Here is a 7,053-nt window from a genome sequence, read left to right on the forward strand (position 1 = left end):
ACGGGTATCTTATACCAGAGAAATGGGTATTATACCAGAGAAACGGGTATTATACCAGAGAAACGGGTATTATACCAGAGAAACGGGTATTATACCAGAGAAATGGGTATTATACCAGAGAAACGGGTATTATACCAGAGAAATGGGTATTATACCAGAGAAACGGGTATTCTACCAGAGAAATGGGTATCTTATACCAGAGAAATGGGTATCTTATACCAGAGAAATGGGTATTATACCAGAGAAACGGGTATTATACCAGAGAAACGGGTATTATACCAGAGAAACGGGTATTATACCAGAGAAACGGGTATTATACCAGAGAAACGGGTATTATACCAGAGAATGGGTATCTTATACCAGAGAAATGGGTATCTTATACCAGAGAAACGGGTATTATACCAGAGAAACGGGTATTATACCAGAGAAATGGGTATCTTATACCAGAGAAACGGGTATTATACCAGAGAAACGGGTATCTTATACCAGAGAAACGGGTATTATACCAGAGAAACGGGTATTATACCAGAGAAACGGGTATTATACCAGAGAAACGGGTATTATACCAGAGAAACGGGTATTATACCAGAGAAATGGGTATCTTATACCAGAGAAATGGGTATCTTATACCAGAGAAATGGGTATCTTATACCAGAGAAACGGGTATTATACCAGAGAAACGGGTATTATACCAGAGAAATGGGTATCTTATACCAGAGAAACGGGTATTATACCAGAGAAACGGGTATCTTATACCAGAGAAACGGGTATTATACCAGAGAAACGGGTATCTTATACCAGAGAAACGGGTATCTTATACCAGAGAAACGGGTATCTTATACCAGAGAAACGGGTATCTTATACCAGAGAAACGGGTATCGTATACCAGAGAAACGGGTATTCTACCAGAGAAACGGGTATCTTATACCAGAGAAATGGGTATTATACCAGAGAAATGGGTATCTTATACCAGAGAAACGGGTATTATACCAGAGAAACGGGTATCTTATACCAGAGAAATGGGTATCTTATACCAGAGAAACGGGTATTATACCAGAGAAATGGGTATTATACCAGAGAAACGGGTATTATACCAGAGAAACGGGTATTATACCAGAGAAATGGGTATCTTATACCAGAGAAACGGGTATTATACCAGAGAAACGGGTATCGTATACCAGAGAAACGGGTATCGTATACCAGAGAAACGGGTATCTTATACCAGAGAAATGGGTATTATACCAGAGAAACGGGTATTATACCAGAGAAATGGGTATTATACCAGAGAAATGGGTATTATACCAGAGAAATGGGTATTATACCAGAGAAATGGGTATCTTATACCAGAGAAATGGGTATTATACCAGAGAAACGGGTATTATACCAGAGAAACGGGTATTATACCAGAGAAACGGGTATCTTATACCAGAGAAACGGGTATTATACCAGAGAAACGGGTATCTTATACCAGAGAAATGGGTATCTTATACCAGAGAAATGGGTATTATACCAGAGAAATGGGTATCTTATACCAGAGAAACGGGTATCGTATACCAGAGAAACGGGTATTATACCAGAGAAACGGGTATTATACCAGAGAAATGGGTATCTTATACCAGAGAAACGGGTATTATACCAGAGAAATGGGTATCTTATACCAGAGAAACGGGTATTATACCAGAGAAACGGGTATCTTATACCAGAGAAATGGGTATTATACCAGAGAAATGGGTATCTTATACCAGAGAAACGGGTATCTTATACCAGAGAAATGGGTATCTTATACCAGAGAAATGGGTATCGTATACCAGAGAAACGGGTATTATACCAGAGAAATGGGTATTATACCAGAGAAACGGGTATCGTATACCAGAGAAACGGGTATTATACCAGAGAAATGGGTATCGTATACCAGAGAAACGGGTATCGTATACCAGAGAAACGGGTATTATACCAGAGAAACGGGTATCGTATACCAGAGTTGGGGCCATTCCCATTTCAATTCAGTCAATTCTGAAAGTAAACTAAAATTCAAATTCCAAAATGTTCTCATAAAGCATTGAGAAAAAAAACTTGTATTCCATAATGGACTGAATTAAAAAGGAATTGACCCCAACCCTGGTTCATAACCAGCATTGTCCTGAACATCATAGAGATAGAAAAAGTTATTCTCACACTTGCTGTTTGTCTGAAGTATTGCCTTCCCAGGTTTGAGCTGTTCACTGTTTTCATGAAGCCCAAAAAATAAGTACAAAAATGAACAGCATGTTGAGATTATGCCAAAGAGAGAAACAGTTATCGTATGCCAAAGAGAGAAACAGTTATCGTATGCCAAAGAGAGAAACGGTTATCATATGCCAAAGAGGGAAACAGTGATCGTATGCCAAAGAGGGAAACAGTGATCGTATGCCAAAGAGTGAAACGGTTATCGTATGCCAAAGAGGGAAACGGTTATCATATGCCAAAGAGGGAAACGGTTATCATATGCCAAAGAGGGAAACGGTTATCGTATGCCAAAGAGGGAAACAGTTATTGTATGCCAAAGAGGGAAACAGTTATCGTATGCCAAAGAGAGACACGGGTATCGTATGCCAAAGAGAGACACGGGTATCGTATGCCAAAGAGAGACACGGGTATCGTATGCCAAAGAGAGACACGGGTATCGTATGCCAGGGACACAGTTATCGTATGCCAAAGAGGGAAACAGTTATCGTATGCCAAAGAGGGAAACAGTTATCGTATGCCAAAGAGGGAAACAGTTATCCCAAAGAGAGACACGGGTATCGTATGCCAAAGAGAGACACAGGTATCGTATGCCAAAGAGAGACACAGGTATCGTATGCCAAAGAGAGAAACAGTTATCGTATGCCAGAGACACAGGTATCTTTTATACCAGAGTTGGGGCCATTCCCATTTCAATTCAGTCAATTCTGAAAATAAAAAAAAATCCAAAATGTTCTCATAGAGAAGCATTGAGAAAACATTTTTTATTCCATAATCGACTGATTTAAAAAGGAATTGACCCCAACCCTGGTTCATAAGCAGCATTGTCCTGAACATCATAATAACCCATGAGACAAATAAGAGCTCTTATGGGAGCATCAGTTAAAACACTTACAGTAGGCCTTTGCCCTGAAGTGCATGAATAAAATATTCAGACAACAGTTAATGTCTCAGTTGATTTGAAGAGACACAAAAACAATATGCACCTAGCTTCACTTAATGCCCTCTGCAGTAGCTGTGAGCCAAGGAGGAATTGACTTGAGAGGGTCTCTCCTTACGAAGGTAATATGAATGTGTTTCAAATGTGTGCTTTACTGTATGCACATCGTGATGTTTCTGTTGGATAAACAAACCAGTTGAATTGGATTAGACCTTTTAATCTGTGAATCCCAGTATGTCATAGTCCCTCAAAATAAATTAACCAAGTCATTTTAAGAGAGAAAATATCTCTGTCCCTGGTTTGATTCACAAGTCAAGTGTGCCTTTTGAATGAGGAATGGAGGTGTGTGTGTGTGTTTGTGTGTGTAGAATATTTGTAGTGGTCTCTATTTGTCTCTTTTGTGTCTGGTTACTTGATATAACCAGCACTGGGCTGACTGCTTCAGTCAACATTAGGGGGAAATTGCATTGTAAACTTGATCAGCTTTTACCTGGCAATAAGGTGGTAGTGCATTCCTATGTTTTTTTTTTTTTTAAGTGTAGCTGTATTCTTTTATAGGCATTGAGTGGCTTTGTGGCTTCCTGCTGCTTATCTGCCTTGTGGCATCATTGTACGGTCCTCTTTACACAACAAAATAAATGTGTTTGCAATGTGTGTTTGAGTATGTCATACTTTCACATTGGATTGAAAGGTCCATTGGTACCCACAACTGATTATGTATGATTAGCTTATTTAAAACTCAATCAGCACTATCAGATCATACCATTTCAAATACATTTTCTTTAGGAGTTTTGGTGCGACGCCCTTGCAAACCACTAGATGGCAGCATTGTCACAGTCCAGTGAGGTTTGGCGCAGTAAAGCCACAGATAAAACAATGAGAGATATTTCACTGGATGTATAAATGTGAGAGGAAGCCCACTGGCCAGCAGTGGGAGAAAATGGAACGAGATGGATTTTGGGCGGCATTCTGAACATTTTCTCATCTATTAGTCATTTGATCTCAATACGGTTTTCTGTTCCCAAAACTAGAATATGTTATCAACAGAGTAGACTAAGTTGTTTAGAAGGAATGCAATGGTTGAATTGAGTTATTGCACACTTCACAGAGGAGGCGATCCCTAACAGAAATATGCAGATGCATGCGAGAACGCGCCAATACTTATGGTAGTATACTAATTATAATGTATAAAGTGCCTTCGGAGAGTATTCAGACCACTTACTGTTTTTTAGAAAATGTTGCAAATGTATAAAAAATTCAAATCAGAAATACCTTATTTACATAATTTTACAGACCCTTCGCTATGAGACTCGAAATTGAACTCAGTTGTTGTTTCTATTGATCATCCTTGAGATGCTTCTACAACTTGATTGGAGTCCACCTGTGGTCAATTTAATTGATTGGACATGACTTGGAAAGACACCTGTCTATATAAGGTCACACAGTTGACACTTCATGTCAGAGCAAAAACCAAGCCATGAAGTTGAAGGAATTGTCTGTAGAGCTCCGAGACAAGATTGTGTCGAGGCAGAGATATGGGGAAGGGTACCACAGCATTTATGCAGCATTGAATGTCCCCATGAACACAGTGGCCTCCATCATTGTTAAATGGAAGAAGTTTGGAACCACCAAGACTTCTCCTAGAGCTGGCTGCTCAACCAAACTGAGCAATCGGGGGTGAAGTACCTTGGTCAGGGAGGTGACTAAGAACCCTATGATCACTCTGACAGAGCTCCAGAGTTTGACTGTGGAGATGGGAGAATCTTCCAGAAGGACAACCATCTCTGCTGCACTCCACCAATCAGACCTTTATGGAAGATTGGCCAGACGGAAGCCACTCCTCAGTAAAAGGCACATGACAGCCCGCTTGGAGTTTGCCAAAATGGCGCCTAAAGACTCTCAGACCATGACAAACAAGATGGGAAACCAAGATTGAACTTTTTGGCCTGAATGCCAAGCATCACGTCTGGAGATAACCTGGCACCATACCTATGGTGAAGAATGGTGGTGGCAGCATCATGCTGTGGAGATGTTTTTCAGCAGCAGTGACTGGGGGACTAGTCAGAATTGAGGCAAAGATGAAAGGAGCAAAGTTCAGAGAGATCATTGATGAAAACCAGTTCCAGTGCGCTCAGGACCTCAGACTGGGGCGAAGGTTCACCTTCCAAAAGGACAACATCCCTAGGCACACAGCCAAGACAACGCAGGAGTGGCTACGGGACAAGTCCTTGAGTGGCCCAGCCAGAGTCCGGACTTGAACCCGATCAGACATCTCTGGAGAGATCTGAAAATAGCTGTGCAGCCAAGCTCCCCATCCAACCTGACAGAGCTTGAGAGGATCTGCAAAGAAGAATTGGAGAAACTCCTCAAATACAGGTGTGCCAAGTTTGTAGCATCATACTCAAGAAGACTTGATGCTGTAAACGCTGCCAAAGGTGCTTCAACAAAGTTCTGAGTAAAGGGTCTGAAAACTTATGTAAATGTGATATTTCAGTTTTTTATTTTCAATAAATTTGCAAAAATGTTTAAACCTGTTTTTGCTTTGTCATTATGGGGTATTGTGTGTAGATTGAGGAGAAAAAATGATTTAAGCGATTTTAGAATAAGGCTGTAATGTAACAAAATGTGGAAAAAGTCAAGGGGTCTGAATACTTTCCGAAGGCACTGTACATGTAAACAGGAGTAATACTGACTAGTAGCAGGATAAATATATACATTTTAATGGTAATCAATAATCAAAGAATGGCAGTGTAATGCTGGTAATAAATCGAATCAATAATCATTTTAGTAACAGCGTAGATGTAAGGGGGTGTAAGTGTGTATCATCAGTTATGTGGGAGGGTGTATGTGTGTATATGAGTGCGTGTGAGTAGCAGTGACAGTGAAGGTGTGTGTTTGAGTGGGTAGAGACCTGTGGATGGGCATAGAGTCCGTTTGGACAGTCTGTGGGAGAGGGAGAGCACTAATTGTTAGCCATTTAACAGTCTTATGGTCTGGGAATAGAAGCTGTTTAGGAGCCTGTTGGTCTGAGGCTTGATCCACCCTTACCGCCTGCCGGACGGGAGCATGGAGAACAGTCCATGTCTCGGTCGGCTGGAGTCTTTTGCAATTTTTCGGGCCTTTCTCAGACACCGCCTGTCATGTACTGTACGTCCTGGATGGCTGGGAGTTCGTCCCCACTGATGCGCTGGGCCGTCTGCACCACCCTTTGTAGGGCCTTTCGGTCAAGGGCGGTGTAGTTGCCATACCAGACAGTGATACAACCAGTCAGGATGCTCTTTCCTGTAGTCCATGATCAGCTCCTTGGTCTTAATGACGTTGAGAGAGAGTTTGTCCTGGCACCACACTGCCATGTCTATGACCTCCTCCCTTAGAGAAACAGAAAGCCCATGTGTGGGTGCAGGAAGTTAAACTGCAAGTGATTGATGCAGATGTAAGTTGCACACTGTCAAGGATCCCCCGTACCGATGCTCATTCTGTTCACCAGTTCCGGAGGTCTACGTCACCGGCTTTCTAGGCTTCACTGAACGGGATTCATTATCATCAACCCCGGACAATCTTGTCTGATTACACACACCTGGTTCCCATTTCCCCTGATTAGTATGTTATATGTGCAAGATGCAAGGGGTTCCTTCAACAATGCGACCTGTACCTCGCTGAAGAAACAGGGTTGCCACCGTCATCTTGGCACTGACTGGATAGGCTCTGGACTGGGGTGCCGCGGTCTGGGAGACGGGTGGACCCGAGGTCGAGTCCAACGAGCGCTTCACCCTCCTCTTCCGCTCGATGTTTGATCATCCTGTGGAAGGCCGAGAGGAAGGTGAGCGTCTACTCCGACTACGCCAGGGATCTAGGACCGTTTCGGAGTTAGCCGTTCCGAACCATCGCAG

This window comes from Salmo trutta, chromosome 37, assembly GCF_901001165.1.
Source record: "Salmo trutta chromosome 37, fSalTru1.1, whole genome shotgun sequence".
NCBI classification, from domain to species: domain Eukaryota; kingdom Metazoa; phylum Chordata; class Actinopteri; order Salmoniformes; family Salmonidae; genus Salmo; species Salmo trutta.